We start from the raw sequence: 26,777 nt of genomic DNA, 5'->3' as shown, positions 1-26,777 counted from the left end.
CTGGATTCAGGAGGGAATATCGACTCTACACATTTTTATGTTTTATATTGTCCTGGCCACGTGGTAAACACACCCGGGGCCATCTATCACCAGATCGTAGTATGGACCATAGTACATCCTTCAGAGGGGGTGTCAGTCTTGTGATCATACTGGAGGGGTTGAAAATTGGCGGGAAAACCCTGTGTGATTGTGCGCATTTACATAGGCTTGTGTACAAATGCACTATATACATTGGGATTATTTCGTAGATTATGATTAGTAAACCGAAGTGGGCCTCACCCTCAGAATATTAAAATTGCCAGACAGGGCCTAATTTTGCCAATTGCCACCATGTGCTGGTGGTGGTTTTTGTCTGTAGGTGACGTCAGAGGGGTTCGGACCCACAGTACTTTCTTCTAATGTCGTAAGGCACAGACGCTGATCTTTGAGGGTGATTCACGGAGAGTTGGGAGGAGAATATTGCTCCATTTCATGGTCTTTTTGACTCTCGTGATGGCTGACGGAAACACGGTGATCTTGCAGATTCTCACCGGAGTCCTCCACTCTGCGAGATTTAACGGGAATCGCGAGCAGGAGAAATACTGGCAGGAAGAGCAGGCCGTGCAGCGCTCCCAGGGAGATCACGAGAAACATGGTCTTGAAAAAAGTCCGGAAGATGTACGAGTCCGTGAAGGCAAGAACTACGACACCGAGTAAGGTGGAAAGGGATCCTTGGACTATCGGCATGCCGAGGGAGAACAGGGCGTCGATGACGCTGTCACGACGGCAGCTTGTGTTTGCTGCTATGTAAGCATAGCTCATGTGGGCTGAGAAATCCACACTGAAACCTATGCAGAGTATGAGGTTGGTCATGGCGATGGAGTCGAGGTTGACCTGCCACAGGGTCATGAACCCGACCACCCCTGTGACGATGGAGGCTACGGAAAGGGTGACCATGACAGAACAGATGGGGTTGGGGATCATGAGCAGAGCCACGATCAACATGGCGCCCACCGCGATACCCATGTTCTGCAGTGTGTTAGGTAGGATGGCTATGTATTGATCGAAGAAAATAAAGGCCGGATGGTAAGCTATAGCAGGCAGCTCTGAGGTCTCGGCTATCTCCCTCATATCCGTCATCATGAATCGCTCTTTGTCTGTGGAAACCAAGTCCTTGGTGGTGACAAAGAATCGCGAAGCCGCCACAGTAGTGTCATCAGCACCGAAGACGATATCTAAGGAGTATTTCTGGTAGGCGGGAATCTTCAGGAAATTTTGGTGCAGAATGTTTATGAACTGAGTCTGGGTTGGATTACTGAGGCCGATTGTTTGCAGGAACTCCAGATAATCTCTCAGCCAAGACCCCGTCAGATTCTGATCCTTACTGTACGTGTACTCACTCTCTTCCATCTTAGCTAAGGTCTCCTCCATGAGATCTTGCACAACATGATTCCATACGTCTCTGGGCTCCGTGAAGACCAGCGAGACTTGAGGGCCGTAGGTAGTAAAATACTGCGATTCATCATCCAAAAAGTCAGCTGCGTAGGAGTTATCCCTGGCAAGGTTGCGGAGAGTGAGACCTTCACGAACCTGGGTGCATCCGTAGATGGCGGTGCCCAGGTAGCCCAGAAACAGTAGTAGTGTCAGAATGACCACCCACCAACGCGTGATAAAGGGACCGTAGTAATTCTTGAAGAACAGCATGAGGGCGTGGTCGTTAGTGTCCCCACCCTTCCTGTCAGTGGGTTGCTGGGACGAACCACCAGAGCAGAATAAGGTGTAGGCTGTAGACGTAGACTCACTCTTAGGTCGGACTTTGAGGCAGGACATGCAATGTCGGTTAGCTGCCTCACGACGACCAGTAAGCACCATACAGGCGCCGAAGAAAGTGATCTGATAGGCGTAGTCAAAGATGACGGCCACACCTGTGTATATGCAGAATATGCGGACGGATCTGAAGAACGTTATAGCGCCGATTCCGAAGGCCAGTGCATCTGTAATGGACGTGATGGTAATAGACATGGCGGCTTCAGAGAAGGCATGGCGCATGCGTCGTTCCACTGACCATGTGACGTCAGTCTGTCGCCAAGCAGCCAACATGATGAACATATCATCAACTCCAATACCTATTAAGAAAGAGATAGAAATATTTCAAAAATCTTAATATTATTAGCATCAAACTCAGTGATTTCTTAAAGTCCAAAATATTAATACACTATCATTAAATGAAAGAAAGCCTCGCCTAATAAAATCTTCTGACAACAACTACTATGATAACGAAAATAACTCGGTACGTTTCCCCACGTCTGGACCTTACGTCTTGATACTTCCTCCTTCACTTTTTTTTGGGTTTTAGTTTCTTTTAGTTTCTCATCAATATATTCGGCAGACATGTTTTTTAAACAAAATTCCAATAAGTCAGTCGGTCATTCAAGTTGACTAAAAAGTAATATACTATAGAGAAAAATCAATAAGGGAATAAATGTGTGCTCGAGAGGTTTTTATCGAGCACACAGAGTCTGGGTGCTGATAATTACCCTCGCCTCCGGCTCGGGTAATTATCAGCACCCAGACTCTAAGTGGTCTTAAACAGAGTGATAAATACCGACCGAGCACATATTTATTCCCATTCATAAATACCATTTCGGTAAAAAAAAAATCATATAATTCGTTCAAAACATCCCGATTTTGCTCAACGAATTCATTTTATGCTTTTTGAAACATCCCTCCTGCAAAATAATGGAGTGTTCAGCTGGCGAGTAAGATGTAAACAACCCTTTTATGGAGATTGACGCGCGCGTATCATGTTCTACGCGATGTCACGCAGAACGCACCTGGCGCGTTGCGTTTTGAATTTAGAACTATAAAATTCTAACTCCCTGGTAGTGTTGCGCATGCCTACGTGAGGATTGTGACCGTTCAACAGTTTGTCTGTTTGTTTGTTTTTCTTACTTTAACTCTTCTATGCAACTTCGAACAACCAAATAAATACAATAACATAAGTGTGGGCGTTATCACCAGGGCAGGTTACAAGAGATATCACTCACTTTTTTTTCCCTAGTACTGTCTCGCCTAGAACTCATTACCTAAATGGCTATTCCAATTTCCAACGGATTCAATTTATTTCGCATTCTTTGTTAATGTACATGTTTTGCAAGCGCAAATTTTCTTTGTTACGAATGACGTGTTCACTTTGCGCACTATAGTCAACGTCTGAACAATATTGGTGACGTTGACAAAACATGAAGCTATGGAATTGTGTACGTTAAATTCTGTTGTCTTAGGCTTTGCGCGTTCCGCGTCCTTTTGCATATCATGTAATTGGACAATATTTCACAAGCTGCGTTGACTCGATTCTACCGCGATAGGTTAATTAAAGGCCGGTTAATACTTTCTTGTTTGGTTGAGTATACTTTCGGTGAATATTTCACTGCCGGTGAATACCGACACCAGGCCCCACTCCCCCCCCCCCCCCAAGGCATCGAGGATGTGTTAAATGACAAATGTCATTGAAATGTATTTATGAAGGTACCAAACCACTCTTCTGCGAATTCCACCAAAGCGTTTTAAAGGAATCATCATTAATAATTCACACTACATATGCGTTACCAGCGGGGGGGGGGGGGGGGGGGGGGGGGGGGGGGGGGGTTAAGGGTGGTATTTCCCCAAAGAGAATATTTTGTATAGACTGCCCTTGTCCATTCAAGTGCCCTTTTTGACCCTTTTGCCCTCTGCCCCTTTCACCAGCGTTTAACCCCCCCCCCCTCCAATATTTGTGAAGAGTGTTATTTTACATAAAGTACTCTTTAGTTTAAACAAGTGTCCCTTTTTAAACAAGTGCCATTTTTAACCAGTGGTCTTGTACGAGTTCCCTTATGTGTAGTTTCGAGCGACTGCCGGCAGTCTTGACGCCCTGAAAAGCGCCATCTGATAGTGTGCAGGATCGTCCGTTTTTAACAGCGTCCCGAATAAAAGATGGTCCCCCCCCCCCCCCCCCCCCCCCCCCCCCCCCCACCCCCAGTCCCACCCCACTATTGCATTTTACGGAGGCCAAGTGTCAGGATAACTAAAACTCTGTCAACATTACATGATGGATGTGAGAGTGCCCTTTTTCACGCACTTTCTCCACCCCCATAAAAATGACACAACGTTGGGCTGTGAGTACTATCTCCCTGCGCACGGTCAGACAAATACTTTACATTTAACGACGTCTTGTCTCAAATAAGTTGCCATTTTTCAACATAATATGTCTGGATTTAATTTAAATTAATGTCAAAGCCACATTTTTAGAAAGATCCGGCCAAAAATGCGTTGCAGCAAAAAAGAAAGGTACATGCAACAAAGGTACATCTAACCTCAAACCTAACATTTACACTTGCTTTGTTGTTCACTCTTCAATGACTTCAGGCTGCCGTAGTGACATTTATACCTCTAACATTTTTGAGATAACTGCCACGTACGAGATAATCAACGCAAACAGAAACTATTGAAGTTGATAACCATTTCATCCTTGCTCAAAATTCGTTTGATGAGAATGGGAGCCTTGTAACCGTACTAAAACGGAAAGGTTCGAATCGCTGTTCTGAAAATTTATCGAATGATGATCTATGGACATCTCGTCGTTACAAACGTTGGTTTTAATTACTCTTTGAATTAATTGTTTGTTTCATAAAGTAGCTGCCTTTTACATGTAAATTAATGTGTCGTTGTTGTTTCATGTTTTATATTAATTGTATATTTTGTTGCTGTTATTTTAATTGTACAATGATGGCTAAGGCCTGCATGACAAAATAGCCGCCCTACATATAATCAAATGTGTGAGATTGCAGTAAAATAATCAGAATATTATGACATTTGATTAAACACCACGCAGATAATAAAAAGACCTTAATTACCTTTCAGCTTTACTTACCAAGGATAAGGAATGGTGCTGAGCCGACGACATTAATGTATGGTACTCCAATGTAGCTCATCAGCCCGAATGATGAAAGCACGGCCAGGCCGGCAGATAGGACACCACAAGCGGCCAGCCACGGCTTGCTACGCACCCAGTCTAGCATCACGCAAGAACAGATAGTGAACGTGATCACGATGGTGAACGTGATAGAAAAGTCCTTAACGACACTGGAACTAGCTTTATCCAACTCGCTCTCTAGAGTAGAAGACACCTCGCGAGTTACTGTGATGACTGATGACGTGAAAGCTTCAGCAACTTCCAGAAACTTTTCTTCCCACAAGGCGCTTCGCTGGTCCTCCATGCTGTCTTTGTATCGTAAGAAGTAAGACAACTGAATAGACTCAGCCGAGAGGACATCATCTTGAGAACCTGATACAAAAGTCACTCCGCCTAGTCCTCCACCGAGAAAATAAGTTACGGTGTTAACATTTGGTGAGGTATAGAGGGGAAATGTCAGGGTAGTCGACGGAACCTTAGACGAGTTGTAATCATAGGCAGCAAGTATGGGGTTCTCGTTACAAACACCGTCCCATTTGACGCAGAGATTAATGAATCCGTATTCCAGGTTGTCGTGAGTGATGCTGATGTTCATGATCTGCTCGTGTAAATCTAAAATGTCATCCATGGCCGCCTGGGTCAGGATGTTCTGTCCAGCCTTGCGCCGTATAATCACGCTGCCAGCCCGACCAAGTCTCGTTAGACGTGACACCAGCGTGTCATTGTCACCGTGCTCGGCAAATAATGTTTCGATCGTGTGTCTGTCCGTCTTGGCCTGGCCGTTTTCAGGAGTGTATAGGTTCTCCACGCTCTGTTCCTCCGTCAGAAACACCATCCCAGACCCCAGTATCCCGGCCAGCAGTGGCGGCACCAGCAGAAAGGGAATCGGGTGTCTCGCGATAAAACCACCGTAGTTGAGGAATAACGATTTGATGAATTTCTCGATGCAGTCGAATGCACTGCAACCGAACGCCATTTTATTTCTACACGTTGGACTCTGTTCGAATCTGAACAAGGTATCCCAGTTGTGTGTTCACGCGTTGCGGTCGTGCAAAGAACGCCTAACAAAGCAGCTTGCAATCCCAGACATGTAAAACTACAAACAACTTACATATAAATATCGTCTAACACACATATTAATTAGGCCACTACCTAGGTTTTTTTCCCGAAAACTGTTTTGTCATCGGAGACTTCAACCATTTCCCAGCACCATCGTCACACAGCTATCGTCACACAGCTCGCTAATGTGTTTGAGGCCATGTCGCTTTCGCTTGGCTATACATAGGTGTGGTATGTGTCTACTTGATGTTGCCCATACGCTTTAAGGCCGTGACAACGCTGACGTTGTTAGAAATGTTCATGACTTGCTCATTAATAATTATAATTACGTCCAGACATACAGTAACAGTGTATGATGATTCACCGAAACTGTTCTTTTTACAGACCAAATAGTCCTACACTTCACACGGCAGTTTATTCAAAAACATCCAAAATTGTTGAGCTGGATCAGTCGGGACATTATTTGGATATGGGAGTCCTTTTATCTCATCGTTTGGGCTAAGATTTTAACATGATTCAAAGACACGCTTCTCGAAATTCCAAAGCCACATGGGGGACTGTTTGCGAAAGACAAAATACAGATTGGAACAGCTTTTTGGTTGTTCAGTTCTCCACAATTTTACATTCTATCAATACGCACACGTTACTTCCAGTTTGATGACGTCTTCAATTGATAATGAGCAAACTCAATTTCATTGAGGGCCTAGGTCAGACAGGATACATATGCTTAACCAATTGAACAATCTTGAAAATTTAAAAAAAATTAAAAATGTGGGGTGCTGTGGTCCAGTGGTTACGGTGTTCAACTCGTGTGCCATGGCACACCATGGGTTCGAATCCTGACAATGGGAACATGTTGCTTGTTCTCCTGAGCAAGGCACTTTACCATTATTGCTTCGTCCTTCGGGTGGGACGTAAAGCCGTAGGTCCCGTGTGTCGTGTAATGCACGTTATAGAACCCAGTAACACTTATCACTAAGAGAAGGTGTTTACAGTGGCTGCAGTATGCGCCGCAGCACCTTGTCAACCCTTATAAAGTGCGACATAATGGGTCTCATATTTCTCATAAATTTCATTTACCTGTATTTAATAATAGACATAATTACCAGCGCCTTGAGTACCTAATTGTTGTTAGATACGTGCGCTATACAAGACTCCGGTATTATTATTAATATTATTATTATTATTATTAATTATTAATAATGAATATATAGGTGTGAACTGATAACACATATAACATTCCGATTTGACGACTTTACAAAATTAGGATACCCAAGGTTTCACAGGAGCAGATATCAATACCCGTGCTACAAACATCGTCATTGGACATGGATCAAAATGATGGACAATTTTAATAAAAATATACTGATCATTTTCCAGTTGATGGCGTCAAGATCCTAAAACCTGCATATTTTGTAGTTGACCAAAGAATATTTATGGACAATTAAGTAAAATTTTGACCAATGGTTTTTAAAGTAGAAACAAAATTATTTGTCTCTGATTTGCAGCTAGATAGCGCCCTTTTGGGTGATGACGCCATCGTTCCGTTTTTCTGTTTGGCATCCCTTACTAAACGTTTCATAATTTCTGTAATTGTAGTAAAATGCTTCAGTTTTTAAATAATATCAAATTCTCATTGCACGTTCTGTAACACAAAAAGTAATAATCAAATGGCTTTTTGAGTCCAAAATATGTTTGACCTTAAACCGCTTGGAATGTTATACCTGGTGATTCCATGATGACGCCACACAATACTGTTCACATCTTTGAACTAGAGTTCAAGTTCGTACCAGGTTTTAACATCATCTGGTGAACGGTTTGAAAGAAATGATAAATTGTTCTGATTTAAGGATTCTGTTTGCATTTGGAATTCACTTAACTTTGACCTTTAAGTAAAGGTCAAGCAACTTCACGTATTCAAACAAAATGTTCATCGAAGGATGGTCTATCAGATTACAAAGTAGAAAGATAATTGTTTATTTTGTTCATGAGTTATAAACAAATGAAAATGGTCATATTTGAAACTATAATCGCCGCTAATTTGATACTACATGACGTTATCATAAAGTCACAGTAATATGTACACCTTGAGGTCATGGTTGATGTATTCCAATTTTCAAGTTGTACATGCATCGTTTAGAAGAAAAGTCGCGGAGAATTACAACGAATTGTCAAGGGAAAAAAAATAGAAAAACAAACGGAGAAATTAAAAAGACGTATTTCACAGCGAATTTGTTTTAGAATACGGGGAACGCAAATCGCTTACGATATTGGAGCAAGGACAAAACTTGAACTGTGTCCCGTTTGCATCGTGTTCATGTACCATTAACAAAAAAACTGTCAGAATATTGTAATGTGATACCTACGTTTTCAAGAAATTTAGCCAATTCTATCATGTTCGATTCTTTTCATGAATGAATTTTGGGTAGTTTGTCAATGCACTGAACTGTCCCCATGACCCCGAGTCAGGACTCTCCCAATTACTTTTCCCGTACTGTGACAACAGACCTCAGCGCAGCGGCCATCTTTGGGGGCATCCGTTCCGTAACAATGATTGCACACAAGGTTCACTCGTGCATATATCACAGCAAAACAAAAGGCATTGTTCTCAAGATGGCTGCTAAGCAGAAGGTCTGTAACCCATATTTGTGAGCGAAGGGGGACGCTGTAGAGAAGCGATTTTCTAGTTGCATGCAGACAGGAAAATTGTCAGGTTTATTGAAGAAATATTCCTATTAACTTTACTTCAGTCTAATTTGCAGAAAATGAATAAGTCTGCTGCAAACTGCTTTCCGAATGGGTTGACCAGAAATAGACAAATCTAAAAAATGAGTGTCCCCCCATTAATCCCCTTGTCTGTCCCCTATTGATCCGTCATTTGGTCTGTTACCATAATTTTAATACATCGTTTGTGTTTCTCCTCCCAACCATGCATGTTTGCGAGTCCCTACAGGTTTGTTTCTTGTACCTCTTGTCATTTTGCCTCTGAAGAAGAAATTGTTAAAATCCGAACCTCGGGCCGCTTTTAGGCTGAGCACAAAACGCAATTTTTGGGTTTATCGTAACGACATGTAGACTTTCGTCCATACATGTGATTCACGTCCGTTTGTACTTCAAAATGGCGTCTCATTAAGATCCTAAAATAGGGGGAGAAATGCCTATAGCATCACTTACTTGTGTATCCAATTGTGTCGCTATTCTCATACATGTACAGTTTGCTGAAGCCACGGACCTCCAACAACATGATGGCGGCGAAGAGAACAGCCTGCTGAATACAACTGAGTAGACTCATCTTGATTTCATGGCGGATCTGATTCTGTGTCAATAAGCAGAGATATATTTCGAGAATCGTTCTCGTAACAACTGTTACTCAGACTTGATGCTGGTCAGCTCTAATTTCTTTGAGGTCTCTTTGGATGGGACTAAATTTGGTATAACCAATGACCCGAGGTCAACACTTCCGTGTGCGCACAACTCTCCAAGGTGCACACATCAGATTAAAGCTTATCTCATCATCTTTCATTTTCATTTCAATTGTTGGGGGTATTCTGATAACTTTTGAGAGAAATGTTTATCCTAAGATGATCACCCCTTAAAATAGCCCTGAGGCCCATCGCCATTTTGAATAACGGTGCCTACACTCCATTGCTAAATAGAGCACTTTTAAGGCCCCAATTTTATCACAATTTCACAGAAATACAATCTCACGGTGGTGTTCACGGCTTCCTTCCACATTTTTTTGTTTACAAACTCTCAAGTTCATGGCCCACAATAAATACTGTAGAATTTGAGGGCTTACAAATCGTGCTTTGGCCGACGAAGGCAATTTTGGACCGATTATCTGGCCTGCGCCTACCAGGGCTGCAGACCTGTAAATTGGCCCAAACTTGCCTACGCGCGCCAAATCACAATTTGTGTACCCTCAAATACTTTATGCCAATTAGAGCATTTTGTGGGTCACGAACTTGACGGTTTGTAGAATAGAAGAGCAGGAGGCGTGCATGTGACTGCAACCTTGTCATTTATGTGTTATTTAGATGGAATTGGGCCGTAAAATCGCTCCATTTTTGCAATGAAGTGTAGACATCATCAGATGGCGATTGGCTTCACCACTCCTTTTAGGGGGTGGTCATCTTCGGCCGGCAATGTCTCCCGAAAGTTATCAGATTACCCCCCACCCCACCACCCCCAAAATGTTTCATTTGCTCGTCGCACTCCGCACGAGAGCGCTTTTAGGGTCCCAATTAATTCATCAACATTTCACATAAATTCAAGCTCACAGTCCTGTGCACGGCTTCCAACCTTATTTTTTTATTTTACAAACCCTCAAGGTCATGGCCCACAATATGTTCAAATACTGAAGAATTTGAAGGCATGCAAATCGTGATTTTTTTTATTTATTTTTTACCTTTAAGAAGAACGGGTGCCTCTTGATAGCACAGCATTGCCGCAAGGAAATAGCTGATGACAAACAAGACGTTTATGATAATATAGAGACTCAGGAGCTGTCCTAGCCAGCAATATATTCGGTCCAGGCGTCAGGATAAACCTGGTACTTAGTAAAGACGTATCTGTCTGCTACATCCAAGACGATATCCATAGTGTGATGCCAGATATTCCCACTTTCGGTGCAAAAGACAGAATCAGGTATCGTTCCTCCTGAGGCAGTGTTGCTTTCCTGAGCCACGGCTCTTTGCTGATTGGAAACATTTGAAAGACAAATGTGGTTTGTTACTGATCGGTAAAATTATAGTAAATAACGAAGTTAATATGATGGTAACCACTGCATCTTTGGTAGGTGTTAACAATATAGGCCTATACCAGATATTATAACATGTAGCATTAGTTAGTTAACTTATGAAAGGAAATGTTATGCGTAGATGTTAAGGCAAATAACTTATACAAATATTTATGTGGTAGAAATACATAGACTTAGAAATACAAAAAAGAAAACAGAAGGAAAAATCAATATCGTCAAATCTGCAGCTTATCAATAGCCAAACACCGGCTTCCTTTCTTCTACTAAATGATTCGTAACATCTTTGACACTTTATCCAGCACACGTATTCTGTCCCCTCTCACAAAACCATCCAGTTTACCCAATATCCCCACTTATTAAAACAAAATCAGGAAAAATCTCCAAACATTTGACTCACCTGTGACTGCTTCAAAGACTGGGTGTTATTCTAACAATGGTGGAATTTGAAGCCAGCACAATCTAAACGTTTCCTTTGTCATTAAGCAAAAAGTTTGTCTACCAGATAAACTTTGTTCAAACAACCAATTTTATAAAGAGAAGCTCTGATATTAAAATCGGGTTGTAAATTGCCTTTTTTTGGCCTTACCCGCACTGAAAGGATTTATCTAAAAGGTTCACGCATCGGAACGTTTGTTTGGCGAATGAACTTTGTGTCAAGTAGCAAATTTGCGTCGTGTCAAAACAGTTGACACTAAACTAGCCTGAACAGTAAACAAATTGCAAACTGATATGAACTTATTAATAGTAACGAACTTGAGTTCAATGTACGTTGATGCTGTCAATTGCACTCAAACTTTTGTTTGGGAATGACTTATCTCTGAGTGCAGTAATTCAAATTGATTTGTGAGATTGCAAAGTTTGAATATCAACACAACAAACACGCGCGTGGAACTAGGCACATTATAAGCTCCACTATTGTGCCCCGTCAGATACTGACGATATTTTGTTTGTCCCTTGGCGGGTCATAAAGTTCAAATTGGAAAAAAAAACTTGACAAGAATGACAAAGGTCCAGGATTTCATGGATGATAAACACCTACCGACTGCGACATGTTTGTACAAATGTTAGTCTCTCATACCCTGACAATGGAACATTACACTGGAAAGCCCTGCCCTATCCCGAGTGGAAACTCGATTACGCTCGGCATCATTTTGGCCAGCTTTGCGAGCTTCGATTAAATTCCAAATGTTCAGGATTGATGATGCAAATGGCGGGCATTTTGTTGGTAAATACAACGTAACATTTTATTAACCACCAACTATTTCCCTCCTGAGGTCCACTTCGATATGATCTAAACATATTAGGCATGTCGATCTGAAATCCAAACTAACAAGTCATGTTTGGTCAGGATTCGAACCCGGGTCACTCAGGCGTGAGTCCAGAAATATAACCGCTGCGCCAAAATAAACATGACACGTGAAATGACCTTATCGCAGTGATAAAGCTAATCATTGCACGATCCGACAGGTGCCGTGAACGTGGAACTAAAAACCAGACAATTTTACTTTGGACAAAAATCACTCCAGTGGAAACTCGGTTGAAAAAAACTCGATCTTTTTGATTGAATTAACTTCACAAAATCATCTTGTCACTAGTTTGGGGATTTTTTGTTTCCTTTTCTTTCTAACAGGGCACATTTTTATCCAAGAGAAATAAGAGAGTTGAAGTGAATCTTTGTAATCTGCCATCGCATTTACGGTGATCGAAACCCTTTATGTTCATCAACTTCGCGCTGAAGATCGATCAAAGCGGGGGAGCTTTTAAATTATGGAGCATTAATGTCAAGTGTTCGTGCTAACGTAGTGTGCATTTTAAAGCAATTAACAACGTTTATTTTATTTTTTTATTTTCTACCAAGAAATACTTTTTTCATTAAAATACATAGGAAACACTTTCAATTAAAGATAACTTGGAAGTTGGAGACAACTTCTCAATGTCGTGGCCTTAATACATCTAAAAATGAATGACCATACCGATATATTGGAAAAACTGAGAGAACGAACCTGAAAGCAAGTAATTTTGGAACTCTTACGGACTAAAAATATTATTAAGTGCACTTTGATGAATTATAGTTACCAACGCTAAAAAAAATCGGGTTTGGGGTGTGGGGTTTTTATTTATATAAAAAGGCATCAGCGCTTTCATTAAGAAATATTTCGCAAAGGGAGATTGAAAGGGGAAAACCCTAACAAGGCCGGAAAGGAATCCCCTCCCAGAATTCTGTCTGATAGTTTGTCACATTCAGACGTGCAGTTCTCTTGCAATGTCAATTTTAGGACGCAAGGTGCCATGTTTCTGTGTGAGGTTATTGTACACTCATACGTTATACACGGTATTATTTTGACCTAGAAGTTGGGTTGTAATGGGGCCTGAAACTTTTCCAGGTCAAAACGACACTTTCCGGGTCGAAATGACACTTTCCGGGTCAAAATATCACGTTTCCGAGTCAAAATGGTACTTCTTTGACTCTGTAAGAATAAAATTGTGAGGGTGCAGGTACATTTTGATTGAAAAAAATATATATATATACATGTACTGGGACAATAATAGTGGGGGAAGGGGAGGAAACATTCGTCATGGACCCCCCCCCCCCCAACAATATTGGGGGACACCCCGTCCCCCGGATCACCGTCCAGGTTAGTTAACAATCCAAAACAACACATTTTGTTGATCGCTAGAGGGCGCACTATTACAAGGATCAAGTTTTATTCACAGGGGAATATTTACGACAGCTGAGCTACAGACATTGTTATTTGAAGAAAGTGTTAGGGAGATTCACGAACAAAACCAGCCTTGGTCAATGCTCTCGTCGTTATTCGTCCCGTACGCGGTCAATCGTCGGCATATATCCTCACGCGCTATGCACATGCATGTAAAAATACAGCGCGAACAGCGACCTCACGCTGCCACTATTTTTTATAAGTAAATCAGTTGGGGACGATCGAGAGCCTTGGTTCAATCGTCCATGTGAGGTTTTGGGGGTGGTGCTCATTATGTTAATAGCCTTAGCTAACCTTAAATGTCGTTTTCTTATTGGTTGATCGTTGCGTGAAAACTTGCATAGTGAAACGTGGCACCGTACATAATCCATACACGTACACGTTGTGTGTCTCTGCACACGGCACCATTGCACAAAAACTGTGGTTCCTGTCACGTCCGCAAAAGGCGAATAGCTGAGGTCGTGCGCTAGAAATCCAGCGCAAAATAAAGAAAAACATAAGCTTTTGCCGACGATTATGAACCAAGGCTCGAGATCGTCCCCAACTGATTTGCTTAAAAAGTAAGTGGCTGCATGAGGTCGCTGTTCGCGCTGTATTTTTACATGCATGTGCATAGTGCGTGAGGATATATGCCGACGATTGACCGCGTACGGCGGGACGAATAACGACGAGAACATTGACCAAGGCTAGAACAAAACCAGTCTTGTCAAGGGACTGGTTGACCGTATTATAAATCGGTCGACTGGTCACACTTGCCCTCTGCGTATTGAAATAATCATGTACGAAGTCCACGGGAAGCTAACTTAATTCCTCGGATGGAAATTTACCCGAAATCACTCAAAACCTCCTCGTAGTATGTAATTTAAAGTTACGATGCTTACCCAGAAACACTTGAAAGCTTGTTTTGCAACCACACAAACGAGGTACTTTGGAACTATTGTAAGGTAGGGAAAAAACGACAAAAACAGCACAAATAAGAATGGAATTTTTACTGGAAATTCCCCTGAGCTCCCGGCTATTACTTTTGCAAATTTACTCAAGGGCACTTGAAAGCTTAAAGTCTGCACGCAACCGGATAATTATCTTTTTAAAGTGTGTTGCTATAAAAAGGTCTACTGGCTCATAAACACACCTTGAATAATTTTTTTGAGAGTAATTATTAGCTTTCACAGTTGCCAGGAGTTTATCCTCTGAGATCTCGATGGTGCAATTACAGAATGAATAGCAATTGTTTATGTAGAATTCTACATGTTCGACATAAAGAACTATTTATTCTTGAAAAGGGGTTGGGAGATGGGTTGAGCATAGCGATGTGACTAAAAGGAATATTTGTCTGTGGTGTACATAGATAAAAAGGTGAATTGCTTTAATGTGGTTCTGTGTGGAGTGACGTGGCCTCGTGGTTAAGGGGCCTTATTCACGAGTCGGCCATATTGAATTTCAAAGTGAGGTACAATCTTTATTTTTGCAACTTGCGAAGAGAAATGAAAACAGTTAATTTCTAATTAATAACAGTCTGCTTCAATTAATTATCCCCCCCCCCCAGTTACGCCGCTAACTTGACATAGGCATTTTTGCCAACAGAAATCATACGAGGAAGAAAAGTACATGTACGCTATGAGTTACGCTTAAGACATTAACTCTAACTGAAGATTGACGATTTTATCAACAAGTTATAGAAGTGAAGTACTTGTCATATTTTGGAGCCAAGAATACCACATCACAAAATCATTATATTTTAAAAACCTTTTATTCATTTATGCTACAATTTAGAAAAAAATTATAGCAAAACTCCTTATATTTATTGCATTCGTTCGGTTTCCAACCCAGTTCCATATCACGAAATGGCAAACGTTTAAACGTTAGAATCGATTTTCTCCAAATTACATTTGTCGAGTTCAGCTGTTTTGCCAAGGTCCGTCCAAGCATATTATTAAGTTTTGCGACGGAAAGATAGGGGAAAAACCCTGTTAATTCGTTCCATTGTTTTGAATCAATATTTACGGCGGTTGCCCAGGACAACTTGAAAGTTTTACTCTGTACACATCCGACGAGTTATTTATTAAACTTTTCTCTGATTGACTAAAGACAGAACAAACAAAGCAAGGACAGATTAAGTGGAATTTACCCCGGAGATCCAGGTCGTTTGCGATAACATTCTTCTGAAGGTAACGACGTTTACTCAAGGACTATTGATAATATTACTGGAAATTCCACATTTTTAGTAGTTATATTTGAATGGGAAGTATATTCAATGACACTTAAAACCTTAGCCTACACGAAAACTGCCGTGTATGGTTTTAAAGTATTTTTGAGCGTTCACATCCGGGAATAGGTTCTCCTTTAAGATCTCGAAGTTGCAATTAAAAATTACATTGCAATTGTTTTTACGAAGCTATTCTGCAGTCTGATATTAAGAACTATTTTAGTTCTATAAAAGGCTGGGTTGGGCATTGTGATTATACAAAACAAAATTAAAAAATCACAACTTGTTTGTGGTCTGTTGTGTAGCGTGAAGAATTGAATAGGCGAGCTGCTTTTGTTTGGTTCTAGGTCCATTCTATACACTTTCCCAATATACAAATAATTGTTAACCCTAAAAGGGTCGGGGGCGGAATCCCCCCTCAACTTTTCCGCCACCCCCCCCCCCTAAGATATCGGCCATCGAGTGACGAACAATTTTGAAACTTAGTACATGAATAGAGCAACTCTTTCTAAACATTCCCAAGAAATTTCATGACTAAAGGTTAATAGGTTTTGGAATCATGGCTAATTAATTATTCATAATATACGAATGGCAATTCTGCTCTGTGTACATGACGTATATGAGAAAATTCAGTTTTCACGGCGCATAGCGCCGGGAATTTTTTCGCTACGCGGCAACCCGTGGTCCGATTTTTATGTTTTTTTTTTTTTTTTGGTTTTTATGTTTTTTTATGTTTTTATGTTCTTTTGATGAAAATACGTGACCCGAGTCACGCGTCACCAAGTTCTCCAAACTATGCTGTGTAGAATAATTCGAGGTTAAAATATACAGTTAAGTGGCATAGTCGTTAAACACTTTGACATATTTGACTACGTGTGTATGTTGTATTGCGATAAGTTTTGCAAATGACAGTATTTTCTTATCATAGGCCTACCTAAAAATTTGTAGTTTATTTGATACTTTTTACATTAAGGATAGTAATGGAACACCGTGTACAGTTGCGGCGCTACAAGGTACATTGGGGATATGCCAGTCCCCCCCCCCCCCCCCCCCCAGAATATCAAACAAAAGAGAGAAAAGGGAAATTAAGGTAAAAGAAAAGGGGAAAAAAAGAGACTCGAAGTGACTTTTTTTAATGTACATTTAAAGGGGCACTAGGTCCTGAAATCCCCGAAAATGTCATGCTTTGAAACGTTTACTTATCATATTACAAACATCTGGTTCAAAGGAAACCAACACAATGTCTTACCGTTCATGAGAAAAGACGAAAAAACCTTGGATGTTTTCATCGGACACGACGGAGTAGGAATACGCTTTCAGTCAATGTACGTACGATATGTACACAGCACCGTGCTCGCGAACAATTTACGGTTAAAGGCGAACACTTTACGGATGAAGTCACAACTAGCATCAAAACAGCTCTAATTTTTGGGGTCGCAAAAGTGGACCCCGAAATTCGTTCACGCACGCATAATACAGGAATAACGCAAAAAAACGCCCAGTTTTGAAAGGATAGTTCTGTTAATGTTTATATCCTTTTTTTTTTAAATGTTCTTTCAGATTAACATCACTTCGTTCAAAGCTCGTTTTGTAGCCCGATTGTGCTGTTCTAGGACCCAGTGTCTCTTTAATAAGGGAATAAATGTGTGCTTACGTGCTAAAGGGCCTGACCCATTATATGCGCTCTCATAGGAGACCTTACGGCGACCAATTTTGTTTCATAAATTGAACAATCGCAGCGAGGACGCAAGAAAATGACAACTTTCTGTCTCAAAGAAGCTCAAGCTACGCTCATACTGTGCTCTTCCCGCGCTTACGATGCGTTCAACTCGCTCTCTATGCGCCCCTGTCAAGCCCAATTACTCGATCTAGTCGCTGCCGCTCCGCTGTCACTGCGCCCACACTACACTCTGCTAGCTGTTGATACGTCCTAGTAGCTCGCGTCGCGCTCTCTATTCGACCAATATACGCTCATGTGACGTCACTTGCGCTGTATAAATACCACGACAAAACGGTCAATACACAGTCCAGTTTCAAAAAATATTATACACGTTCATCGCAGTCAAGTTACTTTCTCATAGAGACTACATCGACTGCCTTGCGCCTATAAGCTGCCTCAATGCCACTTTCAATGTCGCTCATCGGAGACCATTAAGACACTCTGGCGCCCATCTGGCGACCTATGAAGTTGTCGCTGCGATCTAGTAGTTGTTGTTGCGCCCCAGCTATTTTTCAAGGACGCAGTGAGAGCGCATATAAGATCGCAGACAGTGTGACAGGGCCTTAAGGAGACAGAATTAAGCACGACGTTTGATGCAAGTCGTAAACTACTCCTTTTTATAAAGGTTGGCGTGCGCGTACTGCGATGTCGCACAGATGCAGAATGAAGCCGTGGAGGTGCGTTAGTGGGGCTGTTAAGGTCAAATATATAAAACAATTTTGCACTTTGTGACTAAAGCATGAAACTTTGCATGTTGGTTCTTCATGCCATGAAGAAAATGTTCAGATGTGGATACATTTCATATTGACCTCTGGTGACCTTTGTATACATAGGTCATTGCCCTCTTGAAGGTCAGTAAAGGTCTAATATTTTTTTGCTTTCACATCTAATCTATATTTTCATGGCCTAGAGACCTATGACATAGACTTGGGTCATAGGAAAGTGGTGGTTTCAAGAACAATTGTTATAAATGGTGAATGTAAAGGTCATTGACCTCTCAAAGGTCACCAGAGGTCAAACATGAACTTCATGGCCTGAAGAACCAACATGCGAAGTTTCATGCTTTAGTCCCAAAGTGCACAATCGTATCACTCAACAGCCCCACTACGTTGTGAATTTAGGACTATGAATAGTGACTCACTGGTGGTATTGCTTTTGAATAAGACATCGAACGATAAAAAACACCGACATATAGTTATTGAATTATTTCTTCACAAAATTCGAATTATTAACTGCCAGACAGCAATTCGCCTCTTAAAGGGCAGATTCATTTGTGGGCGGGTTCATTTCTGAGATAAAATAAGGATTGCCTTTCACATACAATTAACAATTAACATTGCCAAAAAACTCAACCAATATTTTAATAAATAAACAATTGTACTGTTACCGTGCACCGTATGAGGCGAAATTATGACTTTAAAAATAGCTTGCTAAAAACAAACCTCACAAACGCCAATTGTGTCGTTTTGCAATCAGTGTTACATACATTTCATTTAAATTCGTTACATGATTGTATGCTATCTTCAGTATTTTAACGTTTTCATCCGTTCATTTCTACTTTAAACATATTTGCTTTATTTTCTGTGTGTCTGTTTAGTATTTTCCTTGTTGTAGGTCTATAATCTTAAATACTTAAACAATTAGCAATCGGAGAAAATGGCAACTAAAGTTGAGCGCCTTCTAAAACAACACTTTGCGTCAAAACGACAGAGTATGTCCAGTTGGGTCTCTCGTTGTGGACACTTAATGAATTGAATTTATTAAATCCGCTATTTTTCACCCGTTTGTGTATTAAATAAACAAGAAATAAGAGAAAAAAAAGATGAGTGTTAGTTCTTGAAACCGAAGGGGCTGCGAAACTGTAAATTTTTGTTTTCACGAAGTAACACTCTTCATTGTATTTGACACGGGGAAAGTGCAACTTAAGGTCAGCGCGCGCGCGCTCGTACAACTTATTACAAGAAGAGTGTTACTTCGTGAAAACGTTTTTGCTTACTTATGAGCAGAGTGTGCGCCACGCATTGCAATGGTAAATGGAACTTGAGTGTTACTTCGTGAAAACGAAAATTGTCACTTTTGCGCAAAAGTTGTCATGGATACTTAGCGTAATTATTAAAGTAAAGCTCTTAAAGCTTTGAAACTTCGTGCAATGGTAGGCCTTGATGAATAATGTTTAAAAATCCAAAAAAACTGAACATCGAAAAAAATATGGTTTAACACGGTAGAGTTTTACTTCGTGGTGACGGTGACGGTGTATTAATATGCAAAATTATATCTTTTTCAATACTTATGTGTGCATTCATTTAGTTCTTCGACAATTGTATGCGTCAACAACTGGAAGAATTAAGTTCTATACACAGGCAAATGAAAATGTCGTGATTTGTCACTCTGTTGAATGGCCCTCTGGCCACGTTTCCATTAGCAGCCATTTGCCAGTGTTACGTATATTTCTAATGTTCAAAGTATATAGTATATTTTTGTAAAATGTTGACAGTTCGGAATCATGAGAGAAAGTGAAGGAAACTAGCCTGAAAATTGTGAACTGCAATTGAGTACGTAGAGTATAGGGCTATAGACGCTTGTTCACAAAGCTCTTTACAGCCAGAGAAGCCGATGAATTTGATCGAAAAATTAGTGCAATCGATTGAACAAAGACAAATTCAATCCTTACAGTATGTAGATTATCATCAAGTGAGACAAATTCCATTGAAATCTGACATCGAATGGACAAATATTAAAATGGATTGACTATTGATCATTTGGAATGACCAATGACTAAAGTAATTGTAGCATTTGCGCGTTCCAGTCTTCTCAAGACGTAATTGAAATTAACCGTTTATGAATTAGAATGGAAACAGTTTTAAAATGTGCGGAAAAACCTTTACTATAACGAAGCTCCACTCCCTGCAAGGAGACTGTAGGCTCAGAAAAGTATTAAAATACTTCCACTTAGTGCGGTGCGGTGATTGACAATTGAACGGGCTGATTGGCTTAAACATATTAGGCGAACCCTGCCCAGAGGCAGTACCCACCCGACACCGTGGCGGTCCGTTCACCGCTACGGCCCTCCAGGCTCACGAGAGCCACACCCCCGTATTGGTTCAGCTAACAACCACGGTACTGCCGTGAACATTTTAACCGATGGTGCCAGGAGGGGGGGGGGGGGGGGTTACCCCTCCCCCCCCGAACAATATTTTGTGAAGACTGCCCTTTTTCAATCAAGTGCCCTTTTTGCGCAAGTCTTCACCCCAAATATTTGTAAAGAGTGCCCTTCATAAGGATTGTAGACTCTGATATGAAGGTTCGAAGTAAATATGAGGAAACGCAACAGTACTCAACACTTGTTTTTACACGAGGCCAAAGTATATTAAAAACCTCTTTAATTACAATAAAACACACCACGTTTATATAAACAGGAGATACAAAAAAATCGGAACAAAAGTAGATTTTCGTTAGAACAAAACATACAAATCGATTTTTTTTTTTAAGAGCAGGTGGTATGCACTTTAACATGACGAAGAAAAAATGTTCTGCTCATGATTGGTAGATTCCATGTGTACAAAATGAAAATGAATGAGAAACGCCCCTCACTTTTATTTTTAAGAAGAGATGTGATGAACTATTGTTCCATTGCAAAATTAATGTTTTACACTAACGGAGTCAGCTTCAAATTCTATCAGAAATGGGACCAATTCGTCATATTAGGCCAAAGCTTATTTGTTTTATTAGAATTTAATTTTGTACTTGCCATATATACATTGCTTGTGCGTTAATTGCTTGTATGTTAAGAAAGAGATGAGTGAACAATAAATAAGAATCACTGGGGGAATGTTCTGCTCAAAATGGAACATGTGCCGAGTAGGCTAAAACAAAATTGATTATTTAATAATCCATTATCCATTACTTTCCTTGTTCATTTCTCACAAAACCATGGTTGTAGGCAATCCGAGGTTAAAATACAAAGTTTTATTAGTTATAGTCGCTAATCACATTGATTGATCTGTTTGACTGTTACTATTATTGTTCTGATCATAAGATGAAACAAGTATTGAGTTTGCAAGTTTCTTGGATAAAGGACAGAAAAAGAACACCGATGAAAAATATTGTTCACTCAGTTGAAAAATGCCAAAAATCCCCACACATGTATTAACAAATTAACAAGCATGGGCGTCGCCAGGATTTTTTTCTAGAGGGAGGCAAAACATATCCCTCCCCCCCCCCAAAAAAAAAAAAATCATGTATTTCTCAACATATTCTCGATTTATCAGTTTTAGAGGGGGGCAGGGACCTCCCCTAACCCATTAAATTTACACCGCTATGTCTTCGCGCCTCTTTTTCTTTTCTTTTTTCTCTTTTTCCCCCTTTTTAAGGCCCAATAAAACGTTGTTACTTCCCAAGAGCAAACATTACACAAAGGTTTTTTATCTTATTATTGGATACGTTCATCATATTTACAGTTAATAGACACAAGAATATGTCGAAATAATTTTTAAAAATGCAAACTTGCATTATTGGTGGTAGGGCATTTACAACATTAAATGTCTGGTACGAGACTACAATCTACCAATGCCCGGTTGACCCATTATTTTATATTCAGTAGAACCATTTCTGATTTGGTATTGTTTTTAAAGATTATGAAAAGGAAAAACTGGGGGTCGAAGTGTGCCTTGCCCTCGGAATAACAAAATTGCCAGACAGGGCCCAGTTTTGCCAGTTGGCATAGGTAGGGGGGGGTTCGATGAGGCGAGTTGGGAGGAGAATATTGCTCAATTGCAAAGGGTTGCTGATGGGGACTTAGGTGTGGGCTGCGGGTAACAGGACCATATCGCAGATTCTTACTGGAGTCCTCCACTCTGCGAGATTTAAGGGGAATCGTGAGCAGGAGAAATACTGGCAGGAAGAGCAGGCCGTGCAGCGCTCCCAGGGAGATCACGAGAAACATGGTCTTGAAGAAAGTCCGGAAGATGTACGAGTCCGTTAAGGCAAGAACTACGACACCGAGTAAGGTGGAAAGAGATCCTTGGACGATCGGCATGCCGAGGGAGTACAGGGCGTCGATGACGCTGTCACGACGGCAGCCTGTGTTTGCTGATACGTAAGCATAGCTTATGTGGGCTGAGAAATCCACACTGAAACCTATGCAGAGTATGAGGTTGGTCATGGCGATGGAGTCGAGGTTGACCTGCCAGAGGGTCATGAACCCGACCACCCCTGTGACGATAGAGGCTACGGAAAGGGTGACAATGAGAGAACAGATGGGGTTGGGGATCATAAGCAGGGCCACGATGAACATGGCGCCCACCGCGATACCCATATTCTGCAGTGTGTTAGGTAGGATGGCTATGTATTGATCGCAGAAGATAAATTCCGGATGGAAAGCAATAGCAGAAAGCTTTGAGTTTTCAGCTATCTCCCTCATATCTCTCATCATGGATCGCTCTTTGTCTGTGGAAACCAAGTCCTTGGTGGTGACAAAGAATCGCGATGCCGGCACAGTAGTGTCATCATCACTGAAGACGATATCTAAGGAGTATTTCTGGTAGGCGGGAATCTTCAGGAAATTTTGGCGCAGAATGTTTATGAACTGAGTCTGGGTTGGATTACAGAGGCCGATGGTTTTCAGGAACTCCAGATAATCTCTCAGCCAAGACACAGTCAGATTCTGATCCTTACTGTACGTGTACTCACTCGCCTCCATCTTAGCTAAGGTCTCCTCCATGAGATCTTGCACCACAGGATTCCACACGTCTCTGGGCTCCGTGAAGACCAGCGACATTTGAGGGCCGTAGGTCGTAAAATACTGCGATTCATCATCCAAAAAGTCGGCTGCGTAGGAGTTATCCCTGGCAAGGTTGCGGAGAGTGAGACCTTCACGAACCTGGGTGCATCCATAGGTGGCGGTGCCCAGGTAGCCCAGAAACAGTAATATTGTCAGAATGACCACCCACCAACGCGGTCAATTGACCTACCGACGTTTGCAAGTTAGCCCCGCCATTAAACAACCCTATGGAATTGTGTACGTTAAATTCTGTTGTCTTAGGCTTTGCGCGTTCCGCGTCCATTTGCATATCATGTAATAGGACAATATTTCACAAGCTGCGTTGACTCGATTCTACCGCTATAGGTTAATTAAAGGCCAGTTAACACTTTCTTGTTTGGTTGAGTATACTTTGGGTGAATATTTCACTGCCGGTGAATACCGACACCAGGCCCCACTCCCCCCCCCCCCCCCCACCGCATCGAGGATGTGTTAAATGACGAATGTCATTGAAATGTATTTATAAAGGTACCAAATCACTCCTCTGCGAATTCCACCAAAGCGTTTTAAAGGAATCATCATTAATATATTCACACTACATATGCGTTACCAGCGGGGTGTGTGTGTGTGTGTGTGTGGGGGGGGGGGGGGGGGGGTTTCAGGGTGGTATTTCCCCAAAGAGAATATTTTGTAAAGACTGCCCTTGTCCATTCAAGTGCCCTTTTTCACCCTTTTGCCCTCTGCCCCTTTCACCAGTGTTTAACCACCCCCTCCAATATTTGTGAAGAGTGCTATTTTATATCAAGTACTCTATATTTTAAACAAGTGTTCCTTTTTAAACAAGTGCCATTTTTAACCAGTGGTCTTGTACGAGTTCCCTTATGTGTAGTTTCGAGCGACTGTCGGCAGTCTTGCCGCCCTGAAAAGCGCCATCTGATAGTGTGCAGGATCGTCCGTTTTTAACAGCGTCCCGAATAAAAGATGGTCCGCCCCCCCCCCCCCATCCCACCCCACTATTGCATTTTACGGAGGCCAAGTGTCAGGATAACAAACTCTGTCAACATAACATGATGGATGTGCGAGTGCCCTTTTCACGCACTTTCTCCACCCCAATAAATTTGACACAACGTTGGGCTGTGAGTACTATCTCCCTGCGCACGGTCAGACAAATATTTTACATTTAAAGACATCTTGTCTCCAATTAGTTGCCATTTTTCAACATAATATGTCTAGATTTAATTTAAATGGATGTCAAAGCCACATTTTTAGAAAGATCCAGCCAAAAATGCGTTGCAGCAAAAAAGAAAAGAAAAGACATGCAACAAAGGTACATCTAACCTTAAACCTAACATTTACACTTGCTTTGATGTTCACTCTTCAGTGACTTCAGGCTGCCTTAGTGACATTTATACCTCTAACATTTTCGAGATAACTGCCACGTACGAGATAATCAATGCAAAAAGAAAATATTGAAGTTGATAACCATTTCATCCATGCTCAAAATTTGTTTGATGAGAATGGGAGCCTTGTAACTGTACTGAAACGGAAAGGTTCGAATCGCTGTTCTGAAAAATTTATCGAATGATGATCTATGGACACCTCGTCGTTAAACGTTGGTTTTAATTACTCTTTGAATTGATTGTTTATTTCATAAAGTTGCTGCCTTTTACTTGTACATTAATTTGTCGTTGTTGTTTCATGTTTAATATTAATTGTTTATGTTGTTGTTGTCATTTTAATTGTACAATGATGGCTAAGGCCTGCATGACAAAATAGCCGACCTACATATCATGAAATGTGTGAGATTGCAGTAAAATAATTTGACGTCAGAATATTAGGACGTTTGATTAAATACCACGCATATAATAAAAAGACCTTCATTACATTTAATCTTTACTTACCGAGGATAAGGAATGGTGATGAGCCGACGACATTAATGTATGGTACTCCAATGTAGCTCATCAGCCCGAATGATGAAAGCACGGCCAGGCCGGCAGATAGGACACCACAAGCGGCCAGCCAGGGCTTGCTACGCACCCAGTCTAGCATCACGCAAGAACAGATACTGAACGTGATCACGATGGTGAACGTGATAGTAAAGTCCTTAATGACACTGGAACTAGCTTTATCCAACTCGCTCTCTAGAGTAGAAGACACCTCGCGAGTTACTGTATTGACCGATGACGTGAAGGCCTCAGCCACTTCCAGAAACTTTTCCTCCCACAAGGCGCTTCGCTGGTTCTCCACGCCGTCTTCGTACCGCAAGAAGTAGGAAAACTGAATAGACACAGCCGAGAGGACATCATCTTGAGAACCTGATACAAAAGTCACTCCGCCTAGTCCTCCAACGAGAAAATAAGTTGTGTTAACGGTGTTAACGGTTGGTGAGGTATAGAAGGGAAATGTTAGGGTGGTCGACGGAACCTTAGACGAGTTGTAATCATAGGCAGCGAGTATGGGGTTCTCGTTACAAACACCGTCCCATTTGACGCAGAGATTAATGAATCCGTATTCCTGGTTGTCGTGAGTGATGCTGATGTTCATGATCTGCTCGTGTAAATCTAAAATGTTATCCATGGCCGCCTGTGTCAGGATGTTCTGTCCATCCTTGTGCCGTATGATCACGCTGCCAGCCCGACCAAGTCTCGTTAGACGTGACACCAGCGTGTCATTGTCACCGTGCTCGGCAAATAATGTTTCGATCGTGTGTCTGTCCGTCTTGGCCTGGCCGTTTTCAGGAGTGTATAGGTTCTCCACGCTCTGTTATTCCGTCAGAAACACCATCCCAGACCCCAGTATCCCGGCCAGCAGTGGCGGCACCAGCAGAAAGGGAATCGGGTGTCTCGCGATAAAACCATCGTAGTTGAGGAAAAAAAACGACTTGATGATTTTTTCGATGCAGTCGAATGCACTGACTAATATATCGACAGGGTACGACATATTTCGACAGGGTACGACTGATATCATCGACAGGGTACGACATACATGTCGACAGGGTATGACATATCAAACATATGACATAATGTCGACAGGTGCCGGTACGACATATATGTCGTGCATTTGTCGAGTCGACAGGGTACGATATATGTCGCATACGACAAAGTTGTATATAAGTACGACTTAATATCTCGTGTGATTGAAATACCTGGACATACCATGGTTTGAGTGAACATACATATACATGGTGTATGACAGTAATTTGCGGGATCATGAATATGTATGTCGCGGGTCAAAGTTTACGGGCTTTGATTGGATATCGTGTAATATATGCGCATCAGAAATTCTCGGCCGATTTCGGTCGAAACTATAAAGAAACACATAAGGAATTCGCCACGGTTGCATCAAGGCTATCTTCCGCCTCGACTTACTGTACGGCTGTTTGCGGAAGTGTGTTTTGGCGTTCATTTACATGCACACAAAGCACACGCAAGGGTCGCTGGGGCTAACGGTATAGTACAACTATGGGAACAAGCTGATAGCCTTGGTCAAGTCTAGACTTGCTCATTAGGAAGTACGGAAAAAAATGTTGCAACCTGACATATGTCATATCAATGAAGGTCAGTCATTGCAAAAATGATGACAAGACATGAATCTGGAACTGCGAAACATTTACAATTTAGTT

At 41.5% G+C, this 26,777-nt stretch overlaps 2 pseudogenes; both read right to left on the bottom strand.

Moving 5' to 3' along the window:
• Positions 1-255: 255 nt before the first annotated feature.
• Positions 256-5,909, bottom strand: LOC119732796 (annotated as a pseudogene).
• Positions 5,910-10,502: 4,593 nt separating this feature from the next.
• LOC119732789 lies at positions 10,503-26,095 on the bottom strand (annotated as a pseudogene).
• Positions 26,096-26,777: the final 682 nt, after the last annotated feature.

This window comes from Patiria miniata, unplaced genomic scaffold, assembly GCF_015706575.1.
Source record: "Patiria miniata isolate m_02_andy unplaced genomic scaffold, ASM1570657v1 HiC_scaffold_1, whole genome shotgun sequence".
Lineage (NCBI taxonomy): Eukaryota > Metazoa > Echinodermata > Asteroidea > Valvatida > Asterinidae > Patiria > Patiria miniata.
This window is presented reverse-complemented; position numbering and strand designations above follow the sequence as displayed.